Raw genomic sequence first — 14,264 nt, 5'->3', positions numbered from 1 at the left:
GGGAATGGAGACAGCATGATTCACCAGGCCTAACAGGTCCTATCTGGGTTGGCCACTCCTTGAATTTTCTTAAGAGCCAGTCTGTCAGATCACAGCTGCTGATTGTACAGTTTGGCTTCTTCCAACAAATATCCCCTGAGATTAGAGGACATTTCCAAGACATCCAGATACATCATTTTTCATATTTCATGGGGGTTTCTAAGCCTACTTGCTCTTGTAAAAATAATGCTCAAACTCTTGGTGACTCATATTTTGATGATAGAGACTGACTTAGAAGATTTCACTTCTCTTATACTATGGACTCTGTTCCCTTTTGAAGATGTGAGTTCAAGTTCAGATTCTGGTCTTTATCTATGCATCACTTCTCTGAAAATGACCTAACTTTCTGACCTTCATTGATTTATTCATCTACATTTATATTAATAAAATGTTAAGAGATTCACTAGTTTCTGAACTGAGTACTTGAGTGAATATTATTCAACCTAATGTATTAGTCACTATTGTTAAGTCACTATATCTGAAAAATAGCACAGCATCAAGTATTATATTAAATATTTTATTTCAATTAAATGAACTGATTAATTTATTTAACAGGAGTTTGGTTTTCTATTAATATGTCTTCTACTTCTCCCCCAAATGATAGAAGATCTCTTTTACCATAATTAGTCAACATAGTGTGTTATATTTAGATACAATATATAGAATGAAATAAACTTTGGAATATTCTATAAGCAGCAATCTGTCCTTAGTTCTGAAAACTCATAATTATGTCCTTGACATTTAAATAAATGTCTCTCCTTAAAGATTCTTTAAGTATAGTCACTGAATTAGCAACATCAACATCCCTAGGAACTTGTTATAAAGTTCACCCACAATCAGAACTATTAAATCAGAAACCTTGGGGGTGGGGCCATAGTAATCTGTTTTTACCAGTCTTTCTAAGCTATTCTGCTAAATTCTAATGTTGGAAAACTACTGCCCTGTTATATAAGCTTCATGATGGCTGAGAACAGGGTTATTCTTCACCAGTGGATCCCCAACATCTAGAATAAGTGCTTGCATTTAATAGATGCTCAATAAGTAATCACTGAATAAATGAATGGATGTATACTTTTATCAGTGCATTAGACAGGACTATGATGACTCATTTCTAACAAATAAAATGAATGACAGTCTAAGAATCCAAGATAATCTTAAAGGATGGTTTGATAGATTCAGTGAGAATTAACTTAAAACGACTAAATACCAATTCTTATATTTGAGTAAAAAGAAAGGAACTACTCATACACTTACAGTTGCTAGGAAGGTAAGATTTGGCTGTAATGCATAAAGAGAGAATTAGATTTTATTTTAAAATGGATTTTTGTGAGCCAAGAGTGAGTCTAGTTGGAAACAGATACTAATGCCATCATATGTTGCCTTCTAGGAACTTTGATGTTCTATCTTGAACAAGGAAGGCTCCAATCTTCCCGATACTGACTGGACTTCACTGGAACTATAGAATTCATTTCTGAGAGGGAGAGACATACTCAAAACATTAAGAAGGAGAATAACTGGAACCTGTGCATTTATCTATTTGTTCAAAAATCAATAAAAACTGCAAGTACGAGTAACTGGACCAAGGTACTGGGAATACAGCATGAAAAAGATACAGTCACTGATTTTATTGAACTCACAAATGACAGGGGAGCCAGACATCTATCAAGGCAAGACATGCAGTATGGGGTCTGCCAAGGACAGTTCCTCTAAGGTCGTGTGAGCAGTGAAAAGAAGTCTTGGCCAGTAGATTCTGTTAGTTGGGGAAGTAATAAGTCTGAAAAATGTGTGCTTTCATACATAGTTTTAAATATTGGAAATTTCTAGATTAGAGAAAAGTAGTCAAAGTCATAGTTACCATAAAATGCTTAAAGTGCTATAAGGAGGGCAACTGAGCTTTTATCTTTAAGGACCAGTATAATAGATAGGGCCAATGACCTAACTATGAGAAGATGGAGAGTTTGGTATAAAGTTAAAAACTGACAAAGGCTGTGAGGCATTCCTTGGAAAAGGGGAGCATAAACTAAAAAAAAAGAACTATCTAATGAACACTTTGGCTTTGCAAGGGCAGAGTATAACTTTTACAGTCCCCTTTTACTTGGAAATTCTATATAATTTACTGTGATTCTAACTAGGACAGAGGGTAAATAGTTTGCGCTCAGCTTTTTTTCTGCTTTATCTTAAAGACAGATGTCTTTTAAAAGTCTGTAGACTGTATTTAACCTAGAACTCCATAGACAAAGGACAAGAGAGTCTGTAAGATTGCCTTGCAGGTAACAGAGTGGAGAAGGTTGAACAGCAGAACTGAAGGACAGAGTGAAAGTTCATAGTGGAGAGGAAGAAATAATAGCTGGAGATGGCTGGGGGACAAATTTAGGAGAATCTGGACTTCTGAGCAAAGAAATATAGCTCAGCAGCAAACAAAAAGAGACGATTGAAGGTTCTTGAGTATAGGGTGGTGTGATGAATTTAACATTTTAAAAAGACAATTCTGTAAGTAATATGAGGATTCATTAAACAGAACCCAGATTTGGAAAGAAAATGCGAAAAGAGAGCAATTATATGACACACTGACAAACAAGGGTAATCAGGACTTTTTCACTGATTCACTGAAAGAAAGAAAAGATCCCAAAAGAAACACAATTTCAAGTCTGTGGGATGCCATGGATGGAATACCAGAGTTGGGGAGGAATCTTACAGAGTCTGGATAGCAGTGTCCTGGGGGCATCAGAGAACCATTCAGGTCACTTCTTCTCTGATGGTTTCCTCTTACTATGTCTGGGGGCATGACAGAGTGCCCAAGTCATTTCCTGACTGATGATTTCTTCTTATTTCAAGACAGAGCCTTACCTGAAAATAAGTGATTCAGAGATGTGGAGTTACAGGGAGTGAAAAGCTTTTCTTTCAGTTCTATTATCTGAGGAGATCATTAAAATTGCCATCTCTTCATATTATTTTATCTTTTGTCACCTTTCTGTTGATTCTTGTACATTATTGACAAGAGCAAAATTTTTTTTTAATTTTTAAAGTCTGTCATTATTTCATTATAGTTTGACTATAGCATAGCATGCACTGGTCTTTTTTTATTAACATATATCACTAAAAATAAAGTGACTGTATAAAATAATGGGTTTCATTTTGGCAGTTTCATACATGTACATAATGTACTTTGATCATCTTCATTCCTCATTCCCCCCTAGTGTTCCCCTCCCCCTCCTACTGGTGCCCTTCCTCTTCCCAAATAGTACCCCTTCCACTTCCATGTCTTTTTTTAATCTAGATTTTTGCATATGAGAAAAAAACGTGAGCTTCTTTCTCTGGGAAAACACCAGAGAAACACCAGCAGATGACCTGGGTGCAGCGGGAGGGCCTAGAGGTCCTGGGGCTTAGGCATGGGAGGCTCCAGCAGTGGTCTCCAGGCAGTGCGGCTCCTGGAGGCAAGGTTGAAGACAACGAGTGATCCCTGTTACCAAGCTGGGCCCCCTGGTGAAGGACATGCAGATCAAGTCTTTGGAGGAGACCTATCTTTTCTTCCTGTCCATCAAGGAGTCTGAGATTATGGACTTTTTCCTGGGGGCGTCCCTCAAGGATGAGGTCTTGAAGATCATGCCTGTGCAGAAGCAGACTCGGGCTGGCCAGCGCACCAGGTTCAAAGCATTTGTAGCCATTGAGACTACAATGGTCATGTCGGGCTGGGTGTTAAGTGTTCCAAGGAGGTAGTCACTGCCATCCAAAGGGCCATCATCTTGGCCAAGCTCTCCATTGTCTCTGTGTGAGAGGCTACTGGGGGAACAAGATTGGCAAGCCTCACACTGTCCCATGCAAGGTTTCAGACCACTGTGGTTCTGTACTGGTGTGTCTCATCCCTGTCCACAGGGGCACTGGCATTGTTGTGAAGTTTAATAGCTGAGATACGAGACTCTGAGGCAAATAGCAGGAAGTAACATTTTATTGTGCCAGCACAGACTCAGCAGACTCATGTCCAAAGGCTGAGCCCTGAGAACAAAGGGGTCTCACCTTATATATCCTTGCAAGCAGGTTACAAAAGCAAAAAGCAAGGTCTAATCCATATATGGTTATATTCAATATTATTGGCTACTTTATCCTAGTGCTACGTGACTTTCCTCTCCCTGGTGCTTCGTGACCTTCCTCATGTTCAGACTTCTCAGGTTTTATCTCTCTGCTCTGCCATCCCTACCTCCCTGCTACTTATTCAGGACTCAGGCCTAGTCTGTTTTCCTTTGATCCTCCTCTCTGCTACAGCATTGTGTCAGCTTCTATGCCCAAGAAGCTGCTGCAGATGGCTGGTATTGATGACTGCTATACTTCAGCCAGGGGCTGCACTGCCACCCTGGACAACTTTGCTAAGGCCACCTTTGATGCCATCTCCAAGACCTACAGCTACTTGACCCCCAACATCTGGAAAGAGAGCGTGTTCACCAAGTCTCCTATCAGTAATTCACTAACCATCTTGTGAAAACCCATACCAGCGTCTCTGTGCAGAGGACCCAGGTTCCAGCTGTGGCTACAACATAGGATTTTTTAAATATAAAAATAAAGTGAATTAACCCTGTTTAAAAAAAAAAAAGAAAATGTGATATTTGTCGTTTTGAGTCTGGCTTCCAGTTCCATCCATTTTCCTGCAAATAACATAATTTCATTCATCTTTTTGGCTGAATAATACTACATAGTGTATATGCACCAATTTTCTTTATCCATTCATATGTTGATAGACACTAAGGCTTATTCCATAGCTTGGCTATTGCAAATAATGCTGCAAAAACAGGGGTGTGTAGGTGTCTCTATTGAATGCTGACTAATTATTTGTGATATAACCCTGGATACCAGGTATAACCTAGTATCACTAGGTCATATGATAGTTCTATTTTTAGCTTCCTGAGGAGACTTCATACCACTTTCTGTAGTAGGCTTCATTAATTTACAATTCCAAAAAGAGTGTAAAAGGATCCTTTTTTCCTCACATCATCTCCAACATTTGCTGTTGTTTGTTTTCTTCATGATAGTTATTATGACTGGGATGAGATGGAATCACGATGTAGTTCTGATTTTCATGTCCTTTATGGATACGATGTTCTTCCATGTATTTGCTGGCCATTTGTACTTCATTTGAAAACTGACTATTCAGTTCATTTGCCCACTTGTTAATTGGTTTATTTGCTCTTTTGGTATTTATTTTTTGAGTTCTTTATATATTCTGGATAATAATCTCTTACCAGATGAGTAGTTGGCAAAGCTTATCTTCCATTCTGTAGGCAGTCTCTTCAATCTGGTAATTGTTTCCTTTGTTGTGCAGAAGCTTTTTAACTTAATGCAATCCCATTTGTTAATTCTTGCTTTTACTTCCTGAGCTATTGGAGTTCTATTCAGAATCATTCACTCTGCCTATATCTGGAAATGTTTTTCCCTATGTTTCCTTCTAGTAGTTTAAAGATTCAGATCTTACATTAAGGTTTTTGGTACATTTTGAGTTAATTTTTATATAGGGTGGAAGACAGGGTTCTTCCTTTAGTCTTCTACATGCATGCACTGATTTTCAAAGGGAGTACCTTTCTGGGGTCTTTAGATAACTTTTTCATATTATATTAGTATATTATTTAAGATAGTAGTCTATGTTAAAGAATATGTGATATAATGGTATTTCTTTTAAATTACTAGTTCTTTCTTTTATAAAATATTTAATATGGAAAATTTCTTCCATGTATAAAAGCTGAGCCAGGGCTTGTGGCACATGTCTGTAACCCTAGCACTTGGGTAGCTGAGACAAGATGATCTAGAGTTTAAGGCCACCCTGGACTACATAGTGAGACCCTGCCTCAAAAAAAATTGGGGGCTGGTGACGAGGCTCAAGTGGTAGAGCACTTGAGCTCACTATCATCAAAAAAAAAAAAAAAAACAAAAAAAAAAAAGAGAGAATAGTACATACTGTTTATTATCAACTTATGTTCTATCTTATTTATCTCTCCCATGCCCACTTAACACTATCTCAAATTATTTTAAAGAAAATTTTACACATCACATTATCTTTTCTCTAAATACTTCAGTATGTATCTCTAAAAGATATGGGACATTTAAAATATAATTACAAATTATTAATTATTTAATCTAACAAAGTTTAACTTCCTTAATATCATCATATATCCAGTTATAATTTATAATATAGTTTTGATTTTGCTTAAATCCACATGAGGTCAATACCTTGTAATTGGCTGGGAAGCTTTCTAAATTTATGACAATGTCTAGGTACCTCTGTGATCTATTGTTGTTTCAAGTTTTTGTTGAAGAGACTACATTTTCTCCTATGGAGTTTCCCACAATCTGCATTTTTCTGACTGCCTCCCATAGAAGCCATTTTCCTCCCTATTTCACTGAAGTGGTTAGATAGATGGAGTGGTTTAGTCAGTGTTGGTTCAATTTTCTTCTAGGGAAAACTAGTTCATAGGTGGTGTTTAGCTCCAGTAGCAGGCACATAATGCTTAGTTGTCTCTCTTTGTGAGGTTAGCAACCACTCATGATCATTGTCAAGTGTAAATTCCTACAGGATATTCACAAGATGATGTTAGAACTTTGTGTACCTACGTTATTCCCAAGGAGTTTTGAAAGAGCGACAAGTAAGATCAATACTCCCCTCCTTATCTCTTACGACATATCTTTGCATTCCTAAGCATTTACTTGAGAATTTGGGAGCAGGCAGGTAAGGGTATACCTGTAAGGCCAGCTACACATGAGGTTCAGGTAGGAGGATCAAAGTCCAAGGCCAGTCCCAGGCAAAGTGGGAGACTATCTGAAAAATAAACTAAAGCAAAAAAGAGTGGAAGAGTGGCTCAGGTGGTAGATGCTGGCCTAACATGCACAAGGCCCTGAATTCAAACCCCAGTACTGCCCCACACAACACACACACCAAAAACTGGTCACACTCATTCTGGACCTCCCTTCCTGAGATGATCCACTTTTAGTCTATCAAAAGTGTGCTATTATTTTAACAAACTTTACTATCACTTTCACTGCAAAAAAGATCTGTAGACTAGTCCAAGATGAACAAAACAGCATTTGTTTATTTGAATATTTATACTATATACAATATTACATGCAAAGTGCAGTTTTACAAAGTATATTTATCTTAAAATACTTTTCTTCCTTTGTTATTTCTGTATCATCAATTACTCTTTTAAATAAAATTCTGCCATTTTTTTCTAACTCAATTCACAGCCATTACCAAGGATAAATATTTGCTGATCCTATAGAAGCTAAATTTTCTTATTTACTTATTTATATTCATTTATTTATTTGTTTGATCTTTTCTAAAGTGATCAAACTAACCTGCTGGGTTTATTAGATCACTGATGTACTCCATACTTACTCTTCCACATTCAACATTTTGTTTTCCTAACACAATTTTGTTTAAAACTTTGTACATGATTTTAATAATCAAAGTTTAATCATTTATATATTCATAATAAGATCAGTGAAAGGATGTGATTCACAGAGTTTATTTTTCTTTGACCACCAGCATCTTCATACACTAGTTTCACATTGATGCTAATTCCATATAATGTCATGCACTTTGAAAATTTCCTCCTTATTTACTTCTAAGAAAGGGCTTCGCACTTCCAGGTCCCCATGCTGCTTATGACTGGAGCTTTTAAGGCAAACTCATGCACTCTGTTTTCTTTGTGCACCATTCTGACTAAAACTGCTGATAAGCCCTGGAAAAAGAAGGCTGCTGTTTCTTAATCATTTCAGAAGTGGCCAAGATTTCTAAAATTAAAGAAACAAATAAACCAATAAATCCCAGAAAATATTTATATTCTGAAATAATTTCTTTTAAAAAATATTAATGCAGCATTGCTCTGCTCTGCTTTTAAATTGATCGTTCTCTCCAATCAGGGTACATTAAGTAGTAAAAAGAAAAATGAAAAAAAATAGTAGCCAGGCCATTCAGTGACCTTTTAGAAAGGTCTTGCCACCTCTTGTAACCTTTTTAATTTGTCAGCCCCCCCACCTTTTTTTTTTTTTTTTTGGTTCCATGAGGTGTGAGAGAAGGAAAAGTTCTCTCTGAAGAAATCAAGCAAATTAAAGATGATAAATTATCATGTCAGGGAGAAAGCCCAAATAAGAAACACTATAATGGAATGGCCAGATGGTCTGGATAATGACACCGTATATACCCAAGGAAAACCACAGATGTTTATAAATGCATCTGCTGACAAATGTTCATTTTGAATGGAAACCTACTCCAATGAACTAACGAGAATATTTAATTGAAGTTTAATATGAAAGCAGACGAAATTTAATAATAGAACAGAACTTTAAAGAACTATCAGCCTTCTGCTGTGCACGCACCCACGCTCTTTGAATGTATTTTTATTGTATACTAGTTGGGGCTAATCATAACCAAATGTTTGACTATGAATTCCACGTACTTGGTCTCAGCATCATATTTGTGTCCCATGTGGGAAAGAGCTTTCCACTCGAAACTTTAATTACTCCTATGCATGTGAGTAGACAGGATGTGTGTGTGTATATATATATATGGAAATTAATAGGGCTCTGATTCCCAAGTAATAACTTATACCCACAGGAAGCTTTCAACTTTTGCCTTCCCTCTAAAACCATAAAATACCCTCGTCTGTTTCATGGAAGCAGGGACACATGTTCTTTCTTAGAATTCAGAAAATTCTTTAGGCTCTAGGGCTGTCATGATTTAAAAAACAAAGGGCTCATGTTCCCCTGAAGTCTAGCTCTGTCCTGAACATAGATCAGACGGATCTGTCAATTCTCTACCAAAATCAGGCAATACTACTGCTGAAAAGATACCTGAAGCCCATTTGATATAGTCCCCATGTGTTTAGCTAGGTAAATTCCAAAAGATACATGACTGATGCAGCCACAAATGCAATTGCTGTAGTGAGATTCTATAAGCTATTTTTACTCAAATAATTTTCCTATGAAAGCAATAAATGCATTCATTTAAACAATGCATTAATGTGATATTCTCCACACATTCTAACAGGTTAAAGAATTTATATAGTATAAGAAACATAATTGAATTACCATTACTTTGAACAGGAGTTTTTGTCATCATTACTGCTCAACTGTGATATAGACGCCAGTGTTCGTGGTTGCTAATCTTCCACATCATGTGTGTTGCTAACCTCCCATTTTGAAATTGTTTTCCATTCAACAAACATTTTCTTCACGAACTTCAATAAATTGGTGATAAATTTTGCAATGAAAACTTTTTCATATTTATACATTGAGTGATTATAGAACACTGTCCAGAGAGCGCACATTTAAGACAGCAAACAGTTTTAACCAAGATTCCCCAAGTCACAAGTGATTATAGCTGACTTCCTTAACAGTGAATATTTGCCAAGGTAATATTGAATCACTAGCAAATATCTCTGGACACAGAAGGGCTTCAGTTGGTAGACTTCCTAAACTTAAATTTTAAATAAACTTCATTTTTAAAGGACTCCAAAACAAATTCAATAAACTACTTACATAGGTTTATTTACATTGACTTCTCTGCATTTCTTTTTTAAAGGTATTTATTATTTGCCTACAATGGTTGTAGGGGTGAAATATTGTGATATTTACATATATGCTTATGCTGGTAGAGTGGCTCAAGTGGTAGAGTACCTGGCTAACAGGCATAAGGCCCTGAGTTCAAACTCTAGTACAAAAAAAAAAGTTGATCTAATACATCTATGTTTGCAATTTATCTTAATTAGACTCACCACTCCATCATTATCCCTCATCTCACCTCCCTCTATCTTAGAACGACTTCAGTAAGTTTCATGCTCTATTTTCATACATGAATATGAAATATATCCACTTTATTCACCCTTCTTCACCTTCTCCATTTACCCTTCCCCCTCCCACTGGTACCAACCCCTGGACAGGATCTGTTTTACCTTCCTGTCCTTCATTTTTTTTAACTGTATGTTGATTGTTCAAGTTTTCCCTTGGTATTTTAGACATGTATATTTTGTACTTTAGTCAGATTACATCACTTTCTCTTTCTCTATATCCCTGCTCTGCTATTATTCAACAGTTTACAGTGCATTACAGTATCAGGAAAGGAAAAGAGAATGATAGGGAGTGGATAATATTGAAATGCAATGCGTCTGTGAATTGAAGAATGTGTAATGTCATGCACTCTGTTTCTTGAAGCAAAATTTTCTTATTAAAATTCTTAAGCCTGTTACTACAGCACTCAGGGTGGGTTGTAGCACATCTTCTTATAGATTTGATAGGTAAGTTAAACCATTACGTACTTTTCCCTTTTGGCTGACTCAAAACCGATATTGTTAATTTTGCCACTGAATGTTTCCATACAGCCTTTTGTGTTTGAAGGAAATTTTTGCCTTGGATCAGACTTTCCTCAGCAATTCAGTTTGTCTTGGTTATGTGACACTGGTCCAGAAATGTTCAGACCCTTAAAACAAGGCTATTCCTTCAGGTAACTATATCGATTTGCACACAAAAATCACTCAAGTCATTTCAGGGCAATGTAAGTGGACACAAAACTAATGCGGGTCAAGGTATCTATGAAAGTTTCTAGATGTGTATGTCATTGCCACAGTTGATGTGGGGAGCATCAACCAATTACAGGGAAAACTTTTGCTACCAATATAGCACAATTCAGAGGATTTTATTGTCTTTGGAATAATATAAGTGCCATGTCCACAGTCCTCAATCTTCTTTAGCTGTCTGGTGTTTTTAATTCCACCTGGAGTTCATTTTCTCAAGAAAGTCACTGTGTATATTTGCCCCTTTGATGACTACTAGAGACCAAAATACAGTCTAACTGGAAAAGTTAAAATTTCTTTCTCTATCATCTGGCTGTTTTGTCAACATGATGCCAAACATCTGGATATTTGAGATGCCTCCAGATGATGGCCTGAATTTTTCATTTTCAACCAACATGGTTTCTGGCATTACGAAAACACAACATTGGGTTTTGTTTACACAGTGGCTCCAAGCCAGTTGCTAAGGAGAAGATTGGTGCCTACTCGCATGAGCTGCCTGTCTGATAAGAGGAAGGAAACATCTGCTCTCAGTTTCCTTTTTGTTCTGTACCCTGACAGGATTGTGGAGAGGTTAGGATTGTTGGAAAGAGGTAAGACAAAAAGAAGAGCATAGATCTTGAGGGTTCTTTGAAAGAACGTTAAGAAATTCAGAAAGCCATCGAAGTGTTGTAAGTAGAGAGCTAATGTGCTCACACTTGCTTTTAGAAACACTTATTCTGGTCACAGATTACTACTTGATTGGAGTCAAGGTAACTAGAAGTAGTAATAGTCTATAAGAGGTCTATTGCAGTAATCCAGGTGAGAATTTAATGATGGTGTACAGTACCAGCAGTGGTAATGGAGAGATTGTGGTCATTTTCGAACAGCAATGGGAGTTTATTAGAAGTACACTTGAGGTAAATTACTAAGCAGGGCTCTATAGGATAAAGTAAAAAGGAAATCAACTGGAAGCTATAAGACCAGTTTGGAGAAAATTATAATAAACAATATGAGATGTAAGGGCCTGAATATAGGTAATGACCACGGGAATGAAGGACAGAATGGATAGAGAGGAGAAAAGTCAGAATGCCTAGGATTCGACAGGATTTTGCATGAAGAATAAGGAGAAAATTATTTTCCAAGATTCTGAGGTGTCAAGACAGGACGAGTAAGAAGATAAGACCAACAAAGGAAATTAGAATATCAGGAAGTTTAGCTTTGATGAAGAAGGAGCATTTACCTTGGTGTGTTGGTGACATCTACATGCAGCTTAGTGGAGATACTTGGTTTTAAAGCAGAGCATGAACTTAGGTGCAGGCATTCCATGAGATATGTAGAAAAATGAGTGAAATTATCAAGGCAAGAGGAGAGTTGAAGACCTACTATGTTGCAGAAGAAAGATGATGAGGCAAATCAGGAATAGAAAAGGACTAATTCTCAAGAAAGATAGGAGTGGCCAGTGTCATAGGATCCAAGTGGCACAGCCCCTCTGTCCGTGCCCCTCTACGACTCGTGTTCCCCAGGCATAGGACCTTCAGAACTTTCCTTCTTACCTGAACTACCAATTTGTATTGGGATGATTCTTTTTCTCCAATATCACAATGACTCTGGACCTTGAAAAGTAATTATTTTGACAATCACATCTTCTCCAAGTTATGTTTTTTGCTGCGTGAGGAAAGTTCTCTGCTTTTCTGCTTCCTTGCAGTTCCTCTGGTCTATCTCCTTACTTCATTTTTCTAGTGTCTTCTTCCTGGTGACTCACATTATACAATGATCCAGCTGTTTATTTCTGAATTTAGTCAACAAACAACAACCAAAAAAAAAAAAACCCCTCCATCTTACTGCCTAGATCTCTATTTTTAAGACCATGGACTTGATGGTAGACTCATACTACATATGGCTCCATGTTCATCAGCAAATACTCCCTATCACTGACAGTCTACTGAATATATTAGTCTAGATCTCCAGAGGAAAGCAAAGTTCAAGAAGGGAATGATAAAGTGAAATACTGCAGAGATGCTGAGAAGGAGACTAGAGAGGTGATCCTTGCATTTGGTAATGAATAATAGGCATCTAAAAACACTAGTGTCCATAGCAGAACAATTATAAGGAGATAACGAAGAACAGGTTTCTCCCCTTACGGAAAGCAAGTCTATGTAAGAAAATGCTTATTTAAAAGGAATTCTCCTCAGCATCTTATTTAGTGTCTTTTATAGAAGATTTATAATGAAAATGTCAAATTGAGGTGTGTACACTGTGTTGTTAGATGTGTCCCATTAGCCTGTGTGGTTGGTGCTAATTTGTATTCTCAGTAAGAAAAATGCTGTGATGTTTAGGTTTTAAGTTTCCATTGCTTTCATAGTCAACTATTTTTTAGAAAGTGATTCCTGTTGGTATCAAATCCTCTCCAGCTGGTCCAGCCAAACATTTATTTGAGCCACCAAAACACAGATGAAAATCAAATACAGCTATGAGAAAAATAAAATGAATTTAAAGTAGGCTGTATTCAATAAACAAGGAACCAAGCTAGCATTTTCCTTTCTCTCTTTAAGCACTAACAACATTACTACGAACTCAAAAAACTCAGAAAGGACAAGCTTGAGAATAAATTCTTGCCCCTGCGTTTACCATCCCACATTTCACTGCTATACTGAAATATGGAAACATAATTTCAGGGCAAAATTCAACTCAAATGGCAATGAGAAATTCTCTAACAGTATGCCCAAGGACAGTTCTTTGCAACTTCCATTTACCTTGCATATGTTAAAAAAACAGGGCTCCTTCATAAATACCCCCAGCTTAGACACCATCTCTTGAGTAATAGTCTGGGGTAAAAAACATGAGCATAACTACTATCCAGGTTGACAGCATTTTGAAGCCATGAAGCAGAATCTCAGCACAAGGGCATTTCGGAGGATAATATGAGTAGCTTTGCAAGGCTTGACTGGTCATCCACAGGTGACATTGTTTGTTATCAGTTCCATATCCTATTCTTTGTTTTCTGGGAGCAAAGTTCTGGTTTTGCTTTGGTATTGCCCCTTACCCCATGGGACTTAATGGAGGATAACCCTACCTAGAGATAAATACTGGTTCTTATGAACCAGCTAAGTTGGGCCTTTTTCATTGCTAAGGATGAATTACTGGAGGGTATATGAATCAGAAACTGACGAAGAGATATAAAGGTATGTCTGGTAGGGATGCCTAAACTGTATTTTCCAACTTCTCTTTTTCCCTGTAGGGATTGTTGGACCTACATATGGCAGCTCTTCCCTCCATGAGGATGCTTGGCCTGCAGGAAAACATGGAAAATTCTCAAGTAGAGGACAGAAGGACAGGGCGTCCTTGGATCACCTTGAGCTAGCAAACCCAGTAACACTGAAACCCACTCTAAAAAAAGAAAAAGAAAAAGATGAAAGCTTAACTACACAGTGCATAAAATTTAATAATCAGTAAAAACTTAAACCGGACAATATGACTAGGATTTTAATATCTTACCCTTTACCTTGTGTTGTCTGCATGCATTCTGAATGTCTGTGATACTTCCATACTCTTGGTAACTCTCACTGTCCAGAGAGTCACATTGATGTCTACTTTCAGTTCCAGAAGTGGGATAAGATTTCCTATGTATGGTGCTGGATGATGTTCCATGGAAGGGTTTAGACTCTGTGTTCATGTGTGCTTTGACACAGGCTTGTT

General features: G+C 37.2%; 1 pseudogene; it reads left to right on the top strand.

Moving 5' to 3' along the window:
- The first annotated feature begins 3,506 nt into the window (after positions 1-3,506).
- On the top strand, positions 3,507-4,572 carry LOC109700242 (small ribosomal subunit protein uS5-like; annotated as a pseudogene).
- Positions 4,573-14,264: the final 9,692 nt, after the last annotated feature.

Source organism: Castor canadensis, chromosome 11 (assembly GCF_047511655.1).
Source record: "Castor canadensis chromosome 11, mCasCan1.hap1v2, whole genome shotgun sequence".
Classification (NCBI taxonomy): Eukaryota; Metazoa; Chordata; class Mammalia; order Rodentia; family Castoridae; genus Castor; species Castor canadensis.
This window is presented reverse-complemented; position numbering and strand designations above follow the sequence as displayed.